At 37.6% G+C, this 26,282-nt stretch overlaps 1 protein-coding gene across 5 annotated transcripts in view; it reads left to right on the top strand.

Moving 5' to 3' along the window:
* Positions 1–26,282, top strand: part of LOC133522004 (rhomboid-related protein 3) — a 165,511-nt gene that overhangs the window by 124,769 nt on the left and 14,460 nt on the right. Inside the window, exon 1 of one of the 5 annotated variants that reach the window (XM_061857176.1) lies at positions 25,597–25,750. The exons of the other annotated variants lie outside the window; for them this stretch is intronic. The gene's annotated coding sequence lies outside the window, so the exon portion shown is untranslated. Of the gene's footprint in view, positions 1–25,596; positions 25,751–26,282 lie in introns of those variants that run through there. 5 annotated transcript variants of the gene reach the window in all.

Below are 26,282 nucleotides of genomic sequence, written 5' to 3'. Positions count from 1 at the left end.
TCTAGATTCTAGAACAGTCAGCATCAAAATTAGATCTCTGATCAGATAACGCGTCTAAAGTATCTATATGTCTTAAATTTTAATTCTTTTATCGTTACAATGTCAACCGATCACCTAGCTAGATCAACTAGATTCTAGAGTACAGTCAGCATCAAAAGTAGATCATTGATCAGATTACGCGTCTATGTCTACATACTTATTTTTAATCGCGAACTGAGATTTATCTTTAGTTGTTAAAGTATTCCAGGGTGGCAGACTATACTTTTGACGCGTTCTTTCATCTGGCATTACTATCACTAGTATCACCACAGAATAAATAATAGTACTACTGTACAGAAACGACACTTCCCACAAAACCTAAGTTTGACAGCGATTCAGGGACGAATCATGCTGTCCCTTTCTAATGTATGGCACCTGGCCCTTTCGGCTATTTAGGGTTGTCAAAATTCAAGTCATTATCTTATCTGTGGTCGTGTCGGTGTACTACCAAGTACTCGTAGTCGGTGTAAACTTAGCATAGACGAACTCTAGCGACCATCACCAAGGAAGAATTTTGGCTGAGAGATGTCATATCGAGTTCCGGCGATTCCGCGTTCCATTTCCGTCCCATCTCCCTGATATGGGAAGATTGGGAAGTACGTAACTTTCGTACTCGTATTAATATAGAATTCGAATAAAAGTGATATTATTATACGAGTAGGAGGAGGGGATTAAATATATACAGTCAGCTGCAGAGATAAAATACCCCCCCTGCATACAAACAGTCTATGCAGGTAGGTCACCTCTCTCTGCATCTGACTGTACATGTACATGTATTAGGTACTTACACGTCGATTATGTCCAGTAACTTTTACATCAATTTTAATGCATAACACATACAATAGTTAGCTCCAAGCTGACCTAACATATATTACGGGAGCATATCCAAGATCCGATATCGGTTTCTTTTAAATACCGTGAAAATCTCATCCCAAGAATCCAGCTTGTTTACCCGTTCAAACGCTTAGCGATATCGAATTCGCAGAGCGCGATTAGGGTTGCGCACACAATAATTTCGGCGGGTTCCGTGCCGGCTAATGACCATATAATCGGCCGGCAGGTGCACAGCGCTTGCGCCGCCACACGCACCTAGGCTATTCACGAAAAAGGTCTCGACTCCTAAGCACATACCTAGTATAATTTGAACTGAGATCCGTAACAACTACGCGTAATCCAAAGATCGCCGCTTATAATGGTTAGCTTGGTTAAATGTGCTTTGAAGATATTGTAAATAACAACCCAGCACACGCCAATAACTAAAGCCTTAAACCATTTAATCATATTGGTCGGTAGTAAAATTGTAGAGCTCGTACAGCGTACATAAAAACGCTTCCAATACGAATTGAAGCTTTCTTACTGTGCCGACTTTAGGAATGTATGGTGTTGATTTAGACTACCATCTTTTCTTTTGCGCAATCAAGTTTGAGATCATGTCTGGATTAATAAACAAAAGGTTTTAATCTAAAGGCACGTACGTACAAAAGTTGTCAATTGTGCTATTCAAATATGTAAAACGCATAAATTATTATCTATTCTGGTGGTGGTACAATCTGTGATCTCAAAGTGATCAAACAAATAAACTCCTATGCATTTATTGTATTTCGGATATAAATATGTTTGTAGGTAACTAACATAAATCAATCAATCTATCGTATAGTATACATAACTCTAATATTACCTAAATCTGATAACTGTATAACTTGGTGCGTTGTATAATAAATACCATTATTTAGCTTTTAAATAGCAATTTGAATTGATAACTTTAGTGCGTAGCATAATACCATTATTTAGCATTTAATCAGCAATTTGATAAAGTAGCATAAGTAAAAACAAAAGGAAACAATTTACTTTCTACAACTCTTTATAAATGCTCCATAATAGCATGATATTACTTTATCAGATACCTCACGCAGCAAGAAAATAAACGGCACCGTGATAAACTCTTGTCCTCACCACGTAAAACTTCCGTAATAGATTGCAAAATTCCCACTTTTTTCTCCGCATTGAGTTATTAGGTTCCCTCCTGTCTTGGACCAGCACAAGAGTGTCCTCTCAATGTTGTAGGACTAGTTGTTGTAGGTAGTCATACCTACAATTGATTCATAGACGTGTCATAACGAGAACAAACTACGTGCTTAAATCATTCATGGGGCAGAGAACGTGTTAAAACGGCCGTAATAAGGCAGATTTGAATACATAGATTACTTTAATACGCCGGTTCCGGCTGGCGTAGCGCCCTGCATTACAAATTATAATCAAAACGCCTAAAAACGATAGACGTAATTTTCCGCATAGATATACTAAATAGTGGCATATTACATAAACCACATTTAACTTAAATACTATGGTTAGATATATAATAATTTAAATGTATGTAATTTAAAATTAAATATCGTTACGCTACTCCCACTTCTACGATCAAATGTCTTCTAGGCTAGTTACGTAGGTATGTATTTAAATAACTTGTAAGTTCTTGAGACTTTACTTTAGTATATAATTATATAGTCAGTTTTACTTTAATACAAATAAAGAAAAATGTGTATCATTCTGTTAATAGATACCTAATCATTTATCTAATCCATTTTACATTAAAGTCAAGTATGTATTAGGTATGTATAAAACGCCTAATTAGAAGTGTTTACCAAATTTACTGGTAGATGTCGCTGTTACAATTATGAAAAATCCTACATCTCGCGAACGGTAGTTCACCGTAGAATACATAAGATATTTAAATTATCTTTGTAGAGAGAGAGGATTTATGTGGAGTTTAGTTTAGTTTATCGTCTGTTTATTATTAAACTCGGTGTTTGTTTCGAATTCGAAACCAGAGTGCAAAATTGTACATGGCCCTTCGAACCGAATGGCAAAAAACAATCATAGACTTTAAATAATAAACAGACATATGTACATGTATTATTTAAATTATATTGCTCAATAAAAATAAGTACAAATAGCGGACTTAATGCCTTAAGGCATTCTCTACCAGTCAACCATAGGGCAAAACATATATACATATATGCATTATAGATTAAGTACATCATCATTGTTTTAATATTTGTTATTGTAATAAAAGATGGTATTCATATATAAAAAAAAAGCTTCAAATGGATATAAGCGTTCAAGCCCGATTAAAAGGGGGTTTAATATGCAAATAAAGCAGTAATGAAGGCATCAGAGCGTGTCAAGATCGCTGATGCAGCCGAGATGCACTTTCTAAAGGGCAGCGTCAGCTGCAACATGACCGACGATGTCTGTCACCTTTTTTAATGATAATTATGTTCTTACAGTTTTTAGAAGTGGTTAAAAACTCCGTAAGGGTAACTAAGGGTAATGACTAGTTATTTACTGTTTTTATGTTACACAAAAAATATTTACTAGGTAGGTACGCCACCAGACTGGTCGTCAAATATTATACACAGTAAGTCCTAGATTGATTATCACTTAAGTTTATAAGGTCAGAGAGTCTTGTGTTCCGGTAAGTGGTCATAAATTTATTTCTTGGGAAGCTTTCAAAAATGATCTAAAATCATTAGATTAATTACATTACTTTAAAATACAGTCTAAAAAATGTAGTCATGGTCTTTAAATGTTGAGTCATTTGAAATGAAATGTCCAAAGTAAAGAAATACCCAAAAAAGTTCAACATGCAGTTAAAGTTTAAAGTCTGCGACTGTACTTAATTGCGGTTTAGCTCATCGGTCCCGACATTTCGTACAAAAGCCGTGTTCAGTCACGTCATATCATTTACATCAAAACACCATATTTAGGGGAAAATTAGTCTCTTTGTTCCCCATCCTAAATCCATACCCGCAAGCTGTTACGGCAACAGTTTTTTCGACGAAACCACCTGGTACGCCACCCGCGCCACGCTACAAAACCTAGAAAAAAAACTATAAGAAAAAACGTCATAATATTTAAATATTATACAAAAAACAATTAAGGGTGCCGCGTCACCTGTCGCCGGCACGAGATACGCATTTGCATAGGAACCTTTCCAATAAGAAGACGACTCTAACAATGCCTTATCAACGATCAACTCGCACGCACCTTTATGAATTTAATTTTAACATTGTCATATGGCGATTGTTGTCTCCAAGTTTTCTTGAATTTAAAGTGACTGCATCTCATCTGTAAAGTAAAATAAAATGAAAATGTTAATATAGAGGCGCAACTTTACTTTAATTTTCAATACCAAATGTGCACTTTAGCAGCTTTATTTCGAATATCAAATTTGTCTGGCAATCACTTCAATGTCGCAAATGTCTTTAAAATCAGTCTAATATGTCTCCGGAAATGTCTATGACTCCGTAAGGAAGCTTCTTGACCACCGAGAATGACTTGTTTCTTTAAAACAATAGAAAATGCTCAACAAAGAGTGTTGACATTTGCTCATTAGCTGTGACACACCGAGATTGTCTAGCGCAGGCGCAGGTACACAAATATGACACGCATCTCACACTATTGTCACCTGCTAGAACAATCATTGTTGTGGATTCCGAACGTGCTCCTAGGTTGACTAACTCAACATAACCAGACTATCTCTTAAATATTTCCTATTTAATAATAGGTAGAGTCAGACCAAGATAAGTTGGCAGCGATTTTGATTATAATTAAAACACCAAACTTCTATGAAGTTATGACGTTTATTTAACACTTTCACCATCTGCCCTATCAAAACCGTTGCCAACTTAGCTTGGTCTGGCTCTATAACCTATGTGAAAACATATATAACTGCCGTTAATTTATATAAGTATGTATAGGTATACAACGTTAGTAAAATATTTTTTCAGTACAATACTTATAGAATGACGAACCTATTTACCACCTTTAAAGTTTAATTTACTTAAGAGCCCTTAATCCTTGGAGCGTTCTCCGATTTCACGAAATAACGCTCGATAGATGGCGTTGGCGCTCGGTACGCGAGCGCCGGCAACGCGACGCGCGTTTCAATGCAGACTAGAATAATCTTGATAGTTTTCAATATAATTTCAAGCAACATTAATTTTAGTGTCATATGATATCATATGGGCACTCTTTATTTTATTGTATATGCACAGTAGTTTTTTTTTATGTACACTACTACTTAGTGTACAGACCACAGAGTGTACTATAACCCTTGCTCTTTATTCTGTCTCTTTCACACCAATGGAAAATGAAGAAGTTACTAAATGACTGCAGGTATAAATAAAGTATATTAGTGCGATAGAGAGACAGATAGTGTTTCGTTGTCGTATCGTAAACGATTGGCATGTTGGCCACACACTTGCTTAGTGCCTAGCCAAAATACCAATCGTTTGCGTATATTAGTGCGATAGAGAGAGAGTAGTGTTTCGTTGTCGTATCGTAAACGATTGGCATGTTGGCTACGCACCCATGATACCTAGCCAAGAAGCCAATCGATTGCGCATATTAGTGCGATAGAGAGACAGATAGTGTTTCCTTGTCGTATCGTAAACGTTTGGCATGTTGGCTACGCACCCATGCTGCCCAGCCAAGATGCCAATCGTTTGTGCATATTAGTACGAGAGAGAGACAGATAGTGTTTCGTTGTCGTATCGATTGGCATGGTGGCTACGCACCCATGCTGCGTAGTCAAGATGCCAATCGTTTGCGCACATTAGTGCTATAGAGTTTCAGTGTTATTTGAAATCACGTTAGGGTTTGTATTATTATTTTTGACCGGAATGAAGTCCATCCAGGTTCTTATGATGGAGTCAGGAGTTGGTCACCAGAACTCCTAATCTACTCATTATAATTCCATCGTGCTTGGGCTCAAAAGATTTGCCCTGACGAACACCATCGATCTAGATGAGGTCCAGGGTCTCATGACGGAGTCAGGAGTTGGTCACCAGAACTCCCCAGAACTCCTAATTTACTCATCATAACTCCATCGAGTTTGGGCTCAATAGATTTACCCTGATGAGCACCATCAATCTAGATGAAGTCCAGGGTCTCATGATGGAGTCAGGAGTAGGTCACTAGAACTCCTAATCTACTCATTATAATTCCATCGTATTCGAGCTCAATAGATTTGCCCTGACGAGTACCATCGATCTAAATGAAGTCCAGGGTCTCATGATGGAGTGAGGAGTTGGTCACCAGAACTCCTAATCTACTCATTATAATTCCATCGTGTTTGGGCTCAAAAGATTTGCCCTGACGAGTACCATCGATCAAGATGAAGTCCAGGGTCTCACGATGGAGTCAGGAGTTGGTCACCATAATTCCTAATCTACTCATCATAACTCCATCGTGTTTGGGCTCAATAGATTTGCCCTCACGAGCACCATCAATCTAGATGATGTTCAGGGTCTCATGATGGAGTCAGGAGTTGGTCACTAGAACTCCTAATCTACTCATTATAATTCCATCGTGTTTGGGCTCAAAAGATTTGCCCTGACGAGTACCATCGATCTAGATGAAGTCCAGGGTCTCATGATGGAGTCAGGAGTTGGTCACCAGAACTTGTAATCTATTTATCATAACTCCATCGTGTTTGGGCTCAATAGATTTACTCCGACAAGCACCATCAAATTACCATTATGATGAATAGATTAGGAGTTCTGGTGACCAACTACTGAGTCCATCATGAGACCCTCGACTTAATCTAGATCGATGGTACTCGCCAGGGCAAATCTTTTGAGCCCAAACACGATGGAGTTATGATGAATAGACTAGGAGTTCTGGTGATCAACTCCTGAGTCCATCATGAGACCCTGGACCTGATCTAGATTGATGGTGCTCGTCAGGGCAACTCTATTGAGCCCATACACGATGGAGTTATGATGAGTAGATTAGGAGTTCTGGTGACCAACTCCTGACTCCATCATGAGACCCTAGACCTCATCTAGATCGATGGTGCTCGTCAATGCAAATCTTTTGAGCCCAAACACGTTGGAATTATAATGAGTAGATTAGGAGTTCTAGTGACCAACTCCTGACTCCATCATGAGACACTGGACTTTATCTAGATTGATGATGCTCGTCAGGGCAAATCTATTGCGCCCAAACACGATGAGGTTATGATGAGTAGTTTAGGAGTTCTGGTGACCAACTCCTGACTCCATCATGAGACCCTGGACCTCATCTAGATCGATGGTGTTCATCAGGGCAAATCTATTGAGCCCAAACACGATGGAGTTATGATGAGTAGATTAGGAGTTCTGGTGACCAACTCCTGACTCCATCATGAGACCCTGGACCTCATCTAGATCGATGGTGCTCATCAGGGCAAATCTTTTGAGCCCAAACACGTTGGAATTATAATGAGTAGATTAGGAGTTCTAGTGACCAACTCCTGACTCCATCATGAGACCCTGGACTTTATCTAGATTGATGATGCTCGTCAGGGCAAATCTATTGAGCCCGAACACGATGAGGTTATGATGAGTAGTTTAGGAATTCTGGTGACCAACTCCTGACTCCATCATGAGACCCTGGGCCTCATCTAGATCGATGGTGTTCATCAGGGCAAATCTATTGAGCCCAAACACGATGGAGTTATGATGAGTAGATTAGGAGTTCTGGTGACCAGCTCCTGACTCCCATCATGAGACCCTGGACCTCATCTAGATTGATGGTGCTCGTCAGGGCAACTCTATTGAACCCAAACACGATGGAGTTATGATGAGTAGATTAGGAGTTCTGGTGACCAGCTCCTGACTCCATCATGAGACCCTGGACCTCATCTAGATTGAAGGTGCTCATCAGGGCAACTCTGTTGAGCCCAAACACGATGGAATTATAATGAGTAGATTAAGGAGTTCTAGTGACCAACTCCTGACTCCATCATGAGACCCTGGACCTCATCTAGATCGATGGTGTTCGTCAGGGCAAATCTTTTGAGCCCAAGCACGATGGGATTATAATTAGTAGATTAGGAGTTCTGGTGACCAACTCCTGACTCCATCATGAGAACTTGGACTTCATCCGGGTCAAAAATAATAATGCAAACCCTAACGTAATTTCAAGTGAAAATACGTTTTTCAGAAAATCGCAGCCAAATAACACTAGACCTTACTCATAGTGTTGTGTTCCTGCCGGTGAGTAAGGTTGCCAGAGCTCAACGAGGGGTGGGAGGGGGTTAGGGTCGGCAACGCGCATGTAACTCCTCTGGAGTTGCAGGCGTACATATGCGGGCCGTATGCTTGTTTGCCACCGACTTAGTATTAAAAAAAAAAGTAACACTGAAAATCCATCAATAAGCGAGTCTGTTAGGCATACTGTAAAAAATGAACTTTTATTAAGATTTTCTAATCGCGGTATATAGCACTTCTCGGAACTCCGTAGCTGATTACGATCGCAACGAATGCCTGACAATCGAGCACAGGTCCGTCCTCTAAGCGCGCTCCGCGCGGACTGAGAGCGGGGCGTCGCTGCTGCGTGATTTATACGTGTTTTAAAAAAATATAAATTTACGGCAATGTAGGTCCCATAGTTACGATTTTTTTTTTATAGGTTAACATAAAGTTACAGTTTGCTATAATATTATTTTTAAAGCAAAATATGCGTACAATTTGCGGAAATAAAATATAATAAAACCCTGTTTTCGCCAAAAAAATGAAGAAAACTCGGAAGGTATTTTATCAGTTTTTTCAAATGAATCTTCGATTGTTAATCATTCCAGCCCCTCGTACGAGATATGTTGAATCAAATTGTAGTCATTCATGTACCAAATGATTCTTGTTTATAGCAAAATTGAGAACCGAAACGGCACATCTCACTGCAAAATTTGGAAAAGACTCCCAAAAAACCTCATTAAAAAAGAGGTTTAAAAGAGAAAATGAAAATTTGAACTGTTGGAGCCCCTAGTTTAGGAAACGATTATTTAAGTACGTTATCAGTTTTTGAATAAATACTATTAGTTACGTCGTAATCTTGAATGAAAAAGGAAGCATTTTACAAAATACGCTCGTCTGTAGGAATAAGGACTCTTAATAAAGATGCAACCATAATAATCGTAACAACATAATATCCAACAAATTTAAAACACGTTTTTGTGTAAGTATACACATTAACGATTGAACTTTTTCCTTCCCAAGTTATTTAACTAAGGCTATTTCATGAAAATCGGTCGATCAGTAGAATAATTATCGATGCAAGGCTGCATTTATCTTCCACATCACGCAACGTCACAGAGGCTTGCATAAAAATAGTTCTCTTAAGCGGCCTTAACCACGCGCGCTTATCATTCCGCGGTTTGTGGCTAAAAATGACGACTTGCACTCAATAACAGCCTATGTAAACCTCGTCTGGAACTGGTAAAACACACCTTATATATCAATAGCTGAAGGTCCCTATAAGATATGTCTAAAATGAAGTAGAGTTATCCTACGCGAATAAGTCTTAAGCAGGTGCGGCGGTTGCTTTGAGTCCGTTGACGACTCCTGATCAACCCATTGATACAAATTGGCTTGTTATGCGCACTTGGCATTAGCGAGAAAAATCGTGCGGTGCCATTGATCAGATAGTGTGATGTGGGCACCAGACGCCTACCGACGATATAGAGCTCTATAAAAACAAAAACCACCTATGAAGTATCTTGCGTCATAATCAAGATCAGAACGTGAACTGCAGTTTGAAAAAAATATAACCTGAAAACTGTAGAAAAATATTATTAAAGCTGCAGATTAGTAAAAACCTCTTTTAAGACAAACTCGCTGTGTAAACCATAAACATACATGCCTTGAAGGCCTAGGTTTGAAGTATTTGAAGTGAATGGTCCAATTTACTTGACAGTTCTTCAGCATACATTAACACAAACTCAATTTGCTAATGGCGAGAAAATGGAGTTTAAAACATCACAATCAATCGTCTCATGCATCGTTGGTCGCTTCGAGCGACACTGCGCTTGCAACCTGAGTAACGACAATGCCTAATGAGAAAGGCCATAAGTCCTATACTTTTCACATAAGAATACGTCGTTTTATGTTAAGAAAGAAGAGTAATCAATCAACGAGCCGCAGGGTAGGTCGCGTTCGACGCCGTCGCAAACGAGATCGTCAAGTCGTGTCGCTCCGAGCGACGACGCTTCAACGCCGAACGATTCATTGTCTCTGCTGACGCAAATCTTTCAACAAGATTTCTAAAAACACATGCTGACTGGCGAACACGCTGTTTAGAGAGACTTGCGTGTTGTTTAGCGACTTCTGAAGCTCAGTTTAATTGAACTCCTTAGGTTGGTGCAATATGACATGAATAATTAAATATGTAGGTAGTACCGTCATTGGCACTCTGTTTTGAAGAAAAACCACCAATGTCACCACTACTGAGAGGGTAGACAATTTGTAAATAAGTTAGTATTACCCTGAAGTGTGATGTGATGAGACTTGAAATCTACTGGTAGGCATAATGGGCAATCTCAGACATTGCACTGGCATTAATGATCAAAAGCCCTGTAGCCCCAAGGATAAGGATTAGGACCGTTACCGATTCCGATATCAATTGGCATTTAAACGTTTATTTCCGCTGATTTAAATATCGCGTGTAGCTCCCATTTCATTTCAATACAAAATTATCATCGTCTCAAATAAAGTTTACGCCAAATTACGGAAATTACAAAAAAATCAACGTCGGCTCATACAATGTGCAATCGGTAGCGCCGCCGCAGGCGCTCGTGCCATTCGCGTTCCAATTTTGAATGCAAATTTTCGTTGAAAACAGAACGAGGGCTACGTTATGACCGTTCATATTCATATCCTACGCTCAAGATTGAAAAGACCTATGTATATGTGGAGTTCGTAATGTTTACAGCTTTATTTCGCCGGAAGTTACGATATCATGCAAGGGGTGTCTTAACAATCGCTGGCCGAGCAAGCGCTAGTCGAAACCTCAAACAAACCATTAAATCACACGCTCTCTGATTAGGCATACGTATTATGGCGATCGAGGTCATGATACGCTGGCTAGTTCTTAGAAACTTAACTCATCTGCGCTTGCAATCGTAGGGTAATACGCGGCCAGGATTTTGACCGCTTGCGTGTCGGGAACGTTGCACTTTGTCGATACCCTCGGGTTATTATTTATCGAACTCCCCTTTAAAGATTAATTTGCCAAAAAGAACGCTTGCTACGAAACAGCGATCTTACGTGAATGTAATATAACAACAATATTATCATTACGATAACGCACACTTTGGAAACTGTAAGCAAAACTAAATCCTAATCATTGATTTTATAAATGATAAAACTATCACTTTTATGACACTTTGAGTGCCATTGTGGAGAAACGAAAGCCGCCAGACTCCGATAACTCGGGCACGTAGCGCGGATGGGTGAAGATCGTGCAGTCTGAAGCGCGTACTTTGGAGTTCCAAATGGCCGAAGACCGTCTGGACGCCCTAGGTACCGCTGGAGAGACGAAGTGCAAAAAGGCCTTAGCGAACTCGGCGACGTCGACTGGACAGAAACGGCTTTGGTTAGACATTCTTTGGTGTCGGAGGCCAAAATCCACTACGGGTCGCTGCGCCACAGCAGTAAGTAATAAGTAGAGTGTCAGTCCTGGCCCTTTATTAATTGCAACTGTTATGTCTCTTGAATCGACTTCGTGTAAAAACATTTCCCTAGGTATCTCTTATGAGTAATACCTGATAAAAAAATTCTGTCATGAAATGCGAGCCCCTTAAAATCTGTCTGTCACAAGTCACAACACAACACTAAGGCCGGTTGTAGATGTCCGGTGTTTTCGCCGGAAACCGGACCGTGTTACGCGACTACGTCCGGTTTTGTACATGGCTACCGACAGCTACACCCAAGAAAACCAGACATCGTCGCCTAACCCGGACAATTGTCCGGCGAAAACACCGGACATCTACAACCGGCCTCATAGGTACTTACAGTCCACAGCCGCGACAAATGTCCAAATTCATCCCTTTCGGTCGCGATCGTGATCGTCAATCAAAATAGGGTAATGTCCCCCATTACCTGGTTATTACCTGGAATAAAGCACATTCGAACGATAAATAACCGAGAGGTCACGCACCACCCCGCCATCCGGTCAATGCCGTGAGTCGCCTAACCCCAATTGCTTTTCATATTTTGTCACAACTTAAACGCTTTTTTACCAAGATGGCAAATTAGGTGTAGGTAGATTCGGTATATTCAACCTAAGTTAGTTTACTCCCCTTCAGAAACAAATATACACAGGAACACTACATAACATATCTACAGCCGGTACATACGGTATACCTATGTGAATGGACCTTGCATACTCAGAATTAAAATGCTAGATTTCCGTAATTTTTTTCGCTTATAGGTACCTTACCCTTACCACGAGTCATTGACAGTGTCAACTGTGACTGACATATACGCTAACGTCTTCGTAACTTACCTACTTCCTTTGCATCTCGCTCGTACTGATACATAAAAGTAAGTTACGTAGACGTTTGTGACTGCGTATATGTCAGTGTTGACAGTGTTGACACTGTCAGTGACTCATGGTAAGGGTACTAATGTCTCAATAGAAGGCGTCTCCATGCTTAATTAAAGAGCAAGAGCTCAATTAAATTATAAGTGACAAATACGGTACTAACTATAGAAGCACACTCAAGAACTTTATATAATCTAAGGGCCAACCACGATTAACGAAAATCTAAATTTCACTATCTTTCGCTCGAAAATGCAAGAGTGATGAAGAGGCGGATTGCGATATTTCGATTCTCGTTTTTTGTGGAAGGCCCTTAGAATATACATATAATCATTCTTACGATAGAAGTTCAGTATCAAGCAACGGAATACACTAGTCACAGCACCCACAGTGTGGAAAAAATATGTTTGTACGGGCCGGTGGGGTAAAGAGACACACCGGGGCAAGTGGATTACTTATATAAAAATTTCCTAGGGCAAAATGAAGTCTGTCCCACCTGATCACTGCTTATTCCTTGCTTAGTAAGTAAGGATCTAAAGTGTATAAATATATAAATATATGTGACTGACTACTTATTCTGCGGACACAGCTGCTCTGACTAAATAAGTATGTACACAGTTCTAACGTCATAGCATAGCGAATAGTGTATAATAAAGTTACGTAATGAAAGCAGTAAGCTTGAAAACTATAAACCACACACATCGCATTTTGCAATCAATTCATGATTTGCTATGGTGTAAATGTGTACAGCCTAATGATAGCAATACAGAACGAGTCGCTTCTTGAGGATTAGCACAGGTTTCTGGATTTTACTGGGGAGACTTTATGAACTACATAATAAGTGTACCTAAATGGAATAATGCTACTTTTAGCACTATCTACATACTTTATAAAATAAATTATTAAGCAGAGCTCATTAAGACAGACACACAGACAACCAATACATATACGCAATGGACACTCAATAAACGCAAGTCTAATTGAGAGGCCCTATCACGAAAAACGATTTTTTTTTATCTTTATCTCTATTGCTCGAACAAGCAAGAGCGAAAGACAGGCATACTTTTAAAGAAATGTCTTTTTTAGTTTTTCGTGGTAAGCGCTCTTGTTCTATAAATATTTACTGACCTTCCAATTTGTTTATATTTTCTAGCTAGTATCCTCACCTAAAACTTTACATGTTAGTGCTTATAACAAATCAAAAAGATTTTTTTCGTTCATAAGCGCATTGTAATATGCCTACTTGAATAATAAACTATGTTTATCTTTTTTTAAATGAAGTCTTAACTACCAGAGCGTAATTAATTTTTCAAAATATTTCGAGCGGCAATGTATTTCGTACATCATGGTCACTTGTGACGGTTGTGACGTCGCGTCATATAATGCGACCAATGCGACGTTTTGAGTTAAAACAAAGTAGCGATACATTGCTTTCTGAATTATTTTATATGGAAAAATAAAAGTCGTCTATTTTTTATTAGACCTATGAAAATGTGTTCATTAAAGCCTACACTAACTACCCTTTGATTTAGCGGTCGTATCAAAAATACACGCTGTGTTGTATATATCGTCAAGTATTATCTTATTCAGCTTAGTTACTATAGGACTACGTAAATTTGTTGAATGTCCCTATAGAGGTCATATTTATTTTTATTTAAGTTTAAATTATATTCCGTGGGTGAATAAGTTCTGAAAAACTCATTAGTCGATTCGAACCCACGATATCCGATATTAACTAGTGTAGTACACGATTATTTCAGCTTCTCATCTCTCACCTTAGTCATTTACTATCCTATAAATTGTATCATACCGACTTCATTAAGTAGCCAATGGTAGAAATAAGCGATGACGATGTGGCGCCTGCGTGAGTAGCACAGTTTTCACTAATGTTTACAAGGCCGGTCACTCACTCTAGCATAACCTGGTGTAATCGTGACTCATCTCAGTCATCTCGAGTGTAATGAATCACACCCCAAACAGATACGGCGATCTATTGCAGCGTGAAGACGTAATTAGCGGGTGACTTGTGCGTTATCCAATTACGTAAATAAGCGAAGTGTTAGGTACACATTGAAGCACGCGTATGAATATATAATAAGTATTTTTACTTTGGTGAAGGTCAGGTAAGAGGCTGTCAATACCTAAAGCGCGCACACTGTCTATTTGTATCGGAGTAAATGAGATAGCACTGTCGCATGTTACTGGGCCTGGGCAAGGGAATAATAAGAAAAATATTTAAATAAAAAAAAGTGGATTATTAGTGTAATATTTTACTCAACCACGGTTTAGATATAAATGTTTTGAAATTGTGATTTTAATTGCAGACCCATAAGTCAAAACAATAAAGACATAAAACCGTTTAATTGTGATTTTAAGACCAATCTTTGCAATTATTTTCTATAGAGCCGATTTCGTTCAATCGTGTATCGAGTACAACCACGGTCTTTGAAATATAATTAATATGAACATATATTTTTCTTACTTGACTAAAACAAATAGTCTTTCTTAAAAAACTGTTTAAGTAACATCAATTTCAGGGACATAGGGTGTTGACAGCCTCTTAAAACCTCGGATAAATAAACTAGGGTCAATTGTCTCACGACACGTGTCGACATGTCGGGCGACATCAATATGTAAGGCGCGCGACATTGCGTGTCGAGCGAAGTCCAGCAACGTCGCGGCACTTCACCTGACGTCGCTGGCGACACGTGTCGTGTCCCTGTATAGATCAGAAACGTCACGTTTGACATTGACAAATCATATCCATTAACAAATCTAGATCAAATGAATAAGCTGTTATTACAATCAGAATGAGCCTCCTGGTTTGTGAAATTTTACGCCTGGCGCTTAATGCGAATCAATACAACGCTTTAACCTTTTGACCGGCACAGACACGCACGGTTACAGCGTACTCGCAAAATTGACCTTCGTGCGTTTCCGATAACGTTTACGATGGCGTGTTGTGTATTTTCTTAATTAATAGACGTGGCGTTAAAGGGTTAAACAATAATGTGTTATCTAGACATAACTAAATAACAATTTTAATTACTTACGCTATTTACTTACTACGTTACTTCTAGGTTACTCATTCTCATAAATCCACGTGAGTTAGATACAAAAAACCTAAAAGTAAAGTTGAACGTTAAACACGAATATTTGGAAACCTTCATGTAATGACGGGCGGACTGACTGAACGAAATTGCTGGCAGTTTACTTTCAACTCCTTGTAATTGCTGACCGCTTGAATCCAGATTACGTGGAGACCTGTATCCAGGGTTACCAGAAGTCAGGAAGGAATCCTAGGATATAAGTCTTTGAGTGAATAGGTATAAAAATTAGTGAAACTAATTTCCCTTTATTATGTGATACTCGTACAATAGTAAAATTTGGTTATTTTGTAATTAACAAGTGCGAATCGGACTTGCCCAAATGCCCACTTATTACTTATTATTTTTAATTTATACTAGAGTACTTGTAAATATACCCGTATTATACCACTTATCAACTTTCATAGTTCTAGGCCAACGGAAATTACTTACCCTATAAATTTTGATGCCTACCTTTAAGAATGTCAAAATATGTAAGTATACGTTTTTTTGCGGCATAAAGACGGCCGTTTATGCCGCATATATTTTTTACGGTAACTGAGTGTATGGTTTTAATTTCAACTGGATAATAGGTATCCACGCGTTCCCGAGATAAAGGGTATTGACAGACAGACGGACGGACAGACAGACGGACGGGCAGACAGACGGACAATACCTAAAGTGCGCATGATCCCATAAGGATTCCGTTTTTTACTTTTGAGGTACAGAACCCCTAGGGTAAATTTATTCGATAGCGTGACGTGACGTACGCGTTTGCGTTAAGTCTCATTTTGTGTGGGATTTAGAAACAGCGCGCCAAGCGGAACGTTTTGGAAACTCAAAATCCCATACAAAATGAGACTTACCGCAAACGCGTACGTCACGTCACGCAATCGAATAAATTTACACTAGCGGTACAGAACCCTAAAAATACTCGTCCTTAACAAGCCATTTTTCGCACCACCATTTCGAAAAATACATTGCTTTTTTGGATTTTCAGGTTTTATTGGGGTTTTCTCATAACATTTGGGATTCTATTATCTAAGTATGTAAAAATTGATTTAATCATCAATTTTCGTATATCTGTATCTGGTATAGTAACCTTGGTAACCCTACGTATATCGATCACCGATGAGCCCAATTTGTCGATGCTACTAAATCATCGGACAAAAGCGCCGCCTGATCTAAATCGATTTGTCCAAATTATGCTCCGCAGTGGCTAAAGCCGTGGCTAGCCGCTTCCATCCTCTTTAAATATTGACCGCCCTCAAAAACATCTGCCGATTCGACGCATAATTTCAACATTGTCTCATATCTATAGGTATAGGCCAGAACTGATAACTTTAGGCTTCGATTCGCATGTTGAAGACCCGCAAGCTACACGTCTAAAACAATGTTTTGGTGAGTGTTCTTTAAATAAAATGGCTAAATTGAAATCGAAAGTATGTTTTAGAACTGAAATAACATAGGCGGGTGGAACTGATTGGATAAGCACCTATTGGGTAGGATAATATGAAACGTTTCTACGAATCTACGACAATTAGCAATGACAAAGATGCCAATGTTCCCTATAGGTATCCATACAGGTATCATCCACTAAGTCAAAATGTACATGATTTAATTAGCCGCTGAACGCGCTTTCAACTATTTATTACTTAATTAAATGATACTCGAACTATGTTACACACGAAGCCGCTCGTCTCTTTTCAAATAACGGAAGAGAAACTCGCACTGTAAAGTTTATTTGGAAAACGTATTGTTACGAGAACGTTGTTGCACACACGGCGTAAAATTTAATAATATCGGCGAGATGTGGTAATGGTGACTTTTCTAGAGCGCGATTTATCAAAGTCAGACGTAATCTTTTAATCTTTGTAAAAGCGTGTGTGCGCTACGCTACGTCTAATTCCAACAGTGCTTTGATTCCAATTAACGCGGACCTATATACATATTATATAGAAAGAAATAATTAAAAGCTCTAGGATAAACATTAAGAACGGGAAATGTTTATATTTAATGTTTTGAACATCTAGACAACACTGATTAAGACTAAGAACACTAAAACAAAATTATGTGCGAACTGTAATACTTTGTCTGTTATATGTATTATGCTATATTAAAAGTAAATGGAGCAGAGTATTTGTGCCTCGCTCGTAGCAAATAATACTAACCATGATTCATTGTAGGTATGTATTTTATTATTATTTTATGACATTTTAAGATTCTTTTTTTTTACATTTCTCTATAACGCCAATAACATTGATTTCTTCCCTTATAGCGTAATAGACATTAAATATTCATCTCTAAAATTATATCTAACCATGTACCTGTATAATTGGCACGAACTCATCGGACTCAATAAATACAAATATGCATATAATCCAGGTTCAAGCCAACAACTTAATCATAGTAATGATACTCGTACCCTCAAATAACAGTAATACGAACAGCCGGGATGACTGGCTGTTTTGAGTAGATTAACAAATTTCTGATAACGCAACAGCAGTGGGCGCCATATGTTGGAGTCGTTAACGTGGTGTTGGCTTGCCATTAAGTTACCTGTGTTGCGAACCCCGTATTTGGGACGTCGAAGTCCTGAGAGCCTACCGCGAAAATCGAAATCTCGTCGAAATTTCGTTATCTGCTTCTATCGCTCAAATATGCAAGAGTGATAGAGAGGCAGATAACAGATAACGTAAAGGTAGAGGCTCTCGGTTACACTGGGCTTTGCCTGCGACTCTGACCGTGTAGAAGTTAAACATTTCCAACCCCATTTCCACTTTTTTATATAAATAAATGTATATAATATATGTATATGAAGATTTTACCTTAATTCTAATAACTGCTTATTATGGGTCCTTAGTAATGACGAGAGCCCTTTAGACCATTGTAGAATTGTAATTGTAGTATTACGAGGACAACCGCGTGTAAGTAGCTGATATTGGCTAAGCTAAGAAGCAAAAACACTGGATTTCCCTTTCCTCAAACCGCAAAAACTTAAAAGTGACTGGCTACTAAATAATTTGCCTTCGCCTGTCCAAATATGGATATTAAAAGTTTCTATGATGAAATAGTGATGGGCCGAGCATGCATTACGCGCGCCGCCGCGCCAAATGACGCCGTAATGATACTAATGATGCACGATTTGTGCTGACGCCGTCCTGCGATAAATATTGGCCAAATTATCGGACCCCCTGGCGGACACCTGCCGAGCTGTGCCGGGCCCGCACATGGCATGGCACAAACTTTAAAAGTTGATTAAACTGTGGCGTTCATTAATAGATAGGGTGATGAGTACATCAGTAATATCAAATATTCGTTACTCCGAAAAATAATATGGTAAGGAATTATACCTATCGCGTTGAATGGTGATCCTTATGAGTCTTATGACAGTTCCATCAAGTCTCTCATAGCTGGACTCAAGACGAAAGTGAACGACGCAAAATCGCTTTTTGTATCAACCACTGCTATGCCCCTATGTTTGATTTTTTTCGAATTTTTAATTATTATAGGAGTTAGAAGCATTTAAAATTTTGTATGAAATCAGTTTTTCATTCCTAATTTATATAATAATAAAAAAATCGAAAAAATTCAAATATTTTTCGCATAGCCATGGTTAATATACGTCAAATTATGTAAAAATATTTTCCAAAATGTCAATATCCTGAGAGATATTTACTTAAAAGTTATATTTTTGTTATATTTTTGACGACCGGTTTGGCATAGTGGATAGTGACCCTGCCTACAAAGCTGATGGTCCCGGGTTCAAATCCTGGTAAGGGCATTTATTCGTGTGGTGAGCATGGATATTTGTTCCTGAGTCATGGGCGTTTTCTATGTATTTAAGTATTTATAAATGTTTATATATTATACATATAAATCGTTGTCTAAGTACCCTCAACACAAGCCTTATTGAGCTTACTATGGAACTTAGTCAATTTGTGTAATAATGTCCCATAATATTTATTTATTTATTTCTAAAATAATTAATAGTTTTAAACTTCAAGAAAATGTCTACAATACAAACATTTTACGTGACAACTACTCCTTATGAAAATGAACTGTTGTACCTAGGGAAATATTCGACGCGATAAGTGTACCTATTATAATTATTGCACATATTATTCTACGGAGTAAGGAAGGCCTGCTGTTTACAGGTATGTATAACGCTAGAAATTTTAGGTAAGTAAGGTAACTCTGCGGAGTCTTTACAATGACACAGTTGTAGAAGTGTGACCAGAAACATTACCGAAATCACGAGTGACGTCAAAGTCGGTGCAGAGGCAGGGCCTTATGGACTCTTCAAACGTCAGAACATCACCGATAATAATCGCAAGCTATTTGCAATACATTACGGCAGTTGGTTGATCGATTGAATTTATTGCTGCAATTACTTAAAAACGCATGCAATTTGTTGCAACGTCTGCATAAGTAGAGCTAAATAGACGGACTCTACTTGCGACATGTTTTGGAGTGCATTCGCTTCCATTTTGACGCACTAAGAGGCCGGTTTGCCGGTTAGCAGAAAAATATATATGTAAATTAAAAACCACGTCTTTATTCCCAGAGACAATTTCCACTTGGCATGGTTCTAAAATATGTTATTATTAACTTGACGTATAACTTAACAGTTAACACCTAATACGAAAGCCGAAATACGAACATAGTCATGTGTGGGAGCAGCACGCTAATCCTCGACGTCGGCTGCTGTGATCGTGCCAATAAGGCGTAAAATATCATTAGCGCGCTCCGGTGACGGACTGTGTGTTGCCTTTGAAAAAGGTACCTACTTTTAACGTAACAATACACCGAGACATAGAACGTTTTTAAATGATGCTGCTAACCAGCTGTCAAACTTAGCTCAGCGAACTTCTCATTATGAAATTTAAATTGATAGGTCTTGTGATGAAAATATAAAAGTTTTCTATTTTGTAGCAAACAGTGCGAATATTACATCTGCTGAAAATAGACGTATCCAGGCAGGGGGGAGGGGGTATGGGGGTCATAATAATAATAAGAGTAAGTAGGTGAAAATATTTCATATAAATACGCTTACTTAATTTACCTACCTAAAATAACTTAACCACATATAATAATATATGTCTTATCCCAAGACAAGATTAGAATTCAAAATTGAAATTAGTACCGTTAGTTATACGGGTTTTACAAGTAGGCAAATACAACTGAATAGAAAATCACTAAAAATCATTAATTCAATGCCTATTTTTTTAGAACGCCCAAATTAAGTAAAACCCTACAAGGAGAATAGCCGTGCAATAACCATAGAAAATATTACCATGAAAGTAAGCCCACCTGGCAAGGATACAGGATGGTAATTACTTAAAATCAGCGACCCAAACACATGTCGAACATTTGTGCAGCAAATAGACGATTTAGAACAAATGTTTCCTTTTTAAATATTGGTAAACAATAACACAAAAACTTTCTACATTTATTCCTAGATCGGTATAAGGTATTCAAGGTATTACAGGTTGCACATCTGGCACTACCTGAGTCCGAAGGTAATCGTGCCAGGCGGCCCACATGCTTGCTTGTGGCAATTCGAAATTTTAAACTTATCTTTAAAATCTAGATTAGATATTGGAACTCACAATTGCAACAATACATAAGTACGAGCGAGATGAATGAATGAATAAATGATCGTTTATTTGTGTTAAACAAGCGTATATATACATTACATAAGGTGTTCAATATTTCATTACAGCACGATTCTTGTTTTGCCACGACTGGCGTACAAATATTGCTACTTACTAACTAGCTAAACTAACTATGTACAAAATATAAAAGCTAAACTTATATAGAGATAAATACACTGTTACTGTTACTGATGTCAAATCGAGAACAGATGTGTAAGTTCGTATGCCGCTCTGGGCTCGCCTCGTCTACCTAGGCGCCTAGTTGGTCATGCCATATCTCAGTTCCTTCGATAAAATAGGTACATACTTATAAATTACCTATTTAGTGACAGTTTAATATAGGAGGACTAGGAGGTACCAGTTATACCAGCGGTTCCTAACCTGGGGGTAACCCCCGTAGGGGTAAAACTGGTATTTTACGGGGATCATAAGCTCAATTAAATATAACAAAAATTAGACCTGTAAGAAAGAATATTGATAATTATTGGGAGGGGTAAAATCGGGTTCCCTAGTTAGTCATAGGGGTGGCAGAAAAGAAAAGGTTAAGAACCACTGAGTTATACTTACAATGCTGTATCAAAATTACCTATAAATTATTTAAAAAAAACCGGCCATGTGCGTGTAGAGCCACACGTAATGGAGGGTTCCATACCTTTATACAATATGAATAGGTCATCCAAGTAATAAAAAGCGGCCAAGTGCGAGTCGGACTCGCGCATGAAGGGTTCCGTACAATTTAAGACGTATTAAAAAAAAATCTTCTTACTAGATCTTGTTCAACATTTTACCACTTTGGACACACATTTTACCACTTTGGAAGTGTCTCTCGCGCAAACTATTCAGTTTAGAAAAAAATGATATTAGGAACCTAACTATCATTTTTGAAGACCTATCCATAGATACCTTACACGTATATGTTTGATGAAAAAATTTTTTTTAAAATTTCATGACGTATTAAAAAAAACTACTCACTAGATCTTGTTCAAAACAATTTTCGGTGGAAGTTTGCATGGTAATGTATATCATATATTTTTTTTAGATTTTTCATTCTGTTATTTTAGAAGTTACAGGGGGGGGGGGCACACTTTTTTTCACTTTGGAAGGTTCTCTCGCGCAAACTATTCAGTTTAGAAAAAAATGATATTAGAAACATTAATATCATTTTTGAAGACCTATCCATAGATACCCCACACGTATGGGTATGATGAAAATTTTTTTTTTATTTTTATTTCATGACGTATTAAAAAAAAACTACTTACTAGATCTCGTTCAAACCAATTTTCGGTGGAAGTTTACATGGCAATGTATATCATATATTTTTTTTAGATTTTTCATTCTGTTATTTTAGAAGTTACAGGGGGGGGGGACACACTTTTTTTCACTTTGGAAGGTTCTCTCGCGCAAACTATTCAGTTTAGAAAAAAATGATATTAGAAACATTAATATCATTTTTGAAGACCTATCCATAGATACCCCACACGTATGGGTATGATGAAATTTTTATTTTTATTTTTATTTCATGACGTATTAAAAAAAAACTACTAACTAGATCTCGTTCAAACCAATTTTCGGTGGAAGTTTACATGGCAATGTATATCATATATTTTTTTTAGATTTTTCATTCTGTTATTTTAGAAGTTACGGGGGGGGGGACACACATTTTACCACTTTGGAAGTGTCTCTCGCGCAAACTATTCATTTTAGAGAAAAATGATATAAGAAACCTCAATATCATTTTTGAAGACCTATCCATAGATACCCCACACGTATGGGTTTGATGAAAAAAGATTTTTTGAGTTTCAGTTCTAAGTATGGGGAACCCCCAAAATTTATTGTTTTTTTTCTATTTTTGTGTAAACATCCTAATGCGGTTCATAGAATACATCTACTTACCAAGTTTGAACAGTACAGCTCTTATAGTTTCGGAAAAAAGTGGCTGTGACAGAATCGGACAGACAGACGGACATGACGAATCTATAAGGGTTCCGTTTTTTGCCATTTGGCTACGGAACCCTAAAAATGCGTACTTTCGCAGCACTTAGTTATTTTGATAAAAAGACGTTTTTTTGGAAAAAACTCATTAATGGCTAAACCGATCATGTTAGAGAGGACACATTTTATTAGACTTTCGAAGCGGTTATTGTCACAAGTACTTAGTACTTATACATATTTACTAGATATTTTTTTTAGTAACCTTACAGTTGTTTTCAGAGTTAGACCAAGACTCTGGAGCGATTTTGATTTTTGATAGCATAGAGCTATAGACTGTGCAAGTGTTATTTATACGTCATAAGTCAAATAATTAATTTCGTTGAAGCTTGACGTTTAAAATAACACTTGCAGTCTTATTTTAAACGTCAGTTAACTTAGTCTAACTCTAAAGACCTATCGACTGATTTTTTGATGCCACACGTTATTGTTTACTGTTTTTTATTAGTTTTTTTTTACCGAAGCTATAAACGAAAACATTTTTTTTATATAATTTTAACGTCTAAACTATGTTCTATACATAATAAATACATATTTCATTAAAATATAGCTTATAGTTTTCGATTAAAATGGCTGCGACATATTGACACGACAAAATTATGAGGTTCTGTTTTACAATTTTGGCTATGAAACCCTAAAAATAAGGCATACTACAAACTAGGTACCTAATACCCGCTCTGTACACTTTTTAGGAGTCCCTCGTCCACTTGACAAGCTACACCGAATAATTTGCGCTATGCTAGAGTTAGATATATTAGTATTATCAAGAGATAGATTTTGATAGACCAGAATGTGCAAGTGCTATTTAAACGCCAAAATTTTCTAGAAATTTAACATTTAAAATAACACTTGCAGAGTCTGTGCTATTAAAATCGCTGCTAATTTAGCTTGGCCTAACTTCTAGAAATCTAGATCGTAAGATCGCTAACGTAGGACTCATCCTGAACCGAAGGGCCTACCGCGAAAATCTAAATTTCGCAGCAGTTTTGAACCCGGGTACGTCCTTAAACTACGTCTAAAAGAGGGGTATGGGCATTGTGAATGTCATCTCGCTTTGTGTGGTAGAGCACAGCACAGCGGATGTCATTCCAGATCTAGAGCAGAGCCCAACTGGGGAAGTACCTCCACCTTACAGAAAACCGCAGCCAAATACCTAGACGCTAGACTCTACTCATAGTGTTTTGTTCCTGCCGGTGGGTAAAAGTTGCCAGGACTCAACGAGGGTGCGCAGTGTTAGGGTCATACATATGCTACGGAGACTGCTTACCATCAGGCGGACCGTATGCTTGTTTGCCACCGACGTAGTATAAAAAAACCTACTTTACCTTAGACCCTATACCTATACCTAGAAAACCTATACGCACAAGGCTATTGGGATTTTGGGATAAGTCCGGTTTCCCAAGGAAGGAATGAAAGCCGTAATACAGCGAAAACTGTTAGATAAATACAGCTAAGTGCAAAAGTGCTTGCCCATTTACGCACCTTATGAAATAATAAATAAAAAATACTTTCATGCATATGTTAATTTACAATAACATAAATAAATTAATATTAAATAATTATATATAGAGATAGAAGCCCGAGAACGTTGTTTTTATCAATCGTCAACATCATCATGCCACACGCAGACGAAGTCGCGGGCAAAAGCTTGTCTAATATAAAGTTTTATTAGTATTACCTACCTAATTATTAAACCATCCTGTACACCTACCTACTTTGTAGTCTAGCTAACCTAACCGTACATTTATAAAATTACAGGAACTTTGTTTAATTCTATGAATGAATCGCATCCGACGTTAATGATGGTCAGATAGGTACCTCATTAAGATCCTTATGGTACAGTCAAAAGATTTAATTTGTGACCCATTTCGTACCTTTACCTTGTCACAGGACAATAGTAAGTATGAGGTCTCTAGTGTCTTTCATGTAGTTTGTCACTGTGACAAGGTTACAAAATGGGTCACAAATTAAATTTTTGACTGTTACTGTACCTACTAATAAAATCATAAAATTCACCATACAAATAATAAATGGATAGACCTACCAAATTCAATTTTACATAAGTACATAGATATACCCTAATATATTTACTTACCTACTAATAAAAGCATATCTAACACAATAAATAAAAGTTGCCTCCTACTTATTATTGTTTATTTCTTAAGAAGTTTAAATGGATTACCCCCACAATTAGGCACGAAGATCTGTCACCATTCACAACCAAACTTTTTTTTTTCAAAACTACCCCTCCTAGGCAGCTATACATATAAATCCCTTGCGTTTAGGGTGCCAATGCGATTCCGGCAGCCGCCAGGCAAAAAGAAAAGAACGATGCAAATGGAATGAAACGTCTACATGCGTTCGTTCCATTCCGTCCGTCAGTCTGTGCTTAGCGCTCGAGTGGAGAGCGCGTGCCACCATTTTCTATATCTCAGCTGTTTCACGCTCGCGTCTTCTCTAAGATCTGTAACAAACCACGCGAATCACATTAATTAAAAGTTTCACAAAAAACAGTTATACTATTGTTAATAGAGACTAGAAAGTGCAGTGTTCATTATTTTGTACAAGAACGAGAACATTGTTTGTGACAGTTTCAATAATTCTCAAAAATGATGGGTAAGTTAGTGATTTTGTTTTTATGTTAACCTAAAATTTTATGTAATGTCAAATTGTTTGGTGTTTTCTTTTTTTTATATGCATTTGGTTGGAATTAAAAGAGAATGAATTTTATTATATATTGTAAATGAAGGATTAGGTTAGCCGGTGTTGGTGTTTTGGACTGTCAACAAAATCTTCAAGATTAAATTTGTCTTTTGATTCGGCAATCGATTCGATGATATTTATATACTTAACATACAAATTAAATTATTTTATATAAATTGTGGACACGTTGTTATCACGCATCTAACAGATAAATTTCAAGAAACTAACCTTAAATCTTAGCAAAAGATTTGTTGTTGTTGCTTGAAAATTTTGTCATATTTTTGGTTACCTAATGTTTACTTAAATTCGGTGTCCTAAGAAATGATCATTTGTTTTACATTATAGAGGGCAAATAACCTGCCTAAAATTGTTTAGAATTTAATTCAGTTACTACAACATGCACTTGCTATTTTAAACACTGACGTATAGATTTTGATACTTGAAA

This window comes from Cydia pomonella, chromosome 10 (assembly GCF_033807575.1).
Source record: "Cydia pomonella isolate Wapato2018A chromosome 10, ilCydPomo1, whole genome shotgun sequence".
In the NCBI taxonomy this organism is placed as follows: domain Eukaryota; kingdom Metazoa; phylum Arthropoda; class Insecta; order Lepidoptera; family Tortricidae; genus Cydia; species Cydia pomonella.
This window is presented reverse-complemented; position numbering and strand designations above follow the sequence as displayed.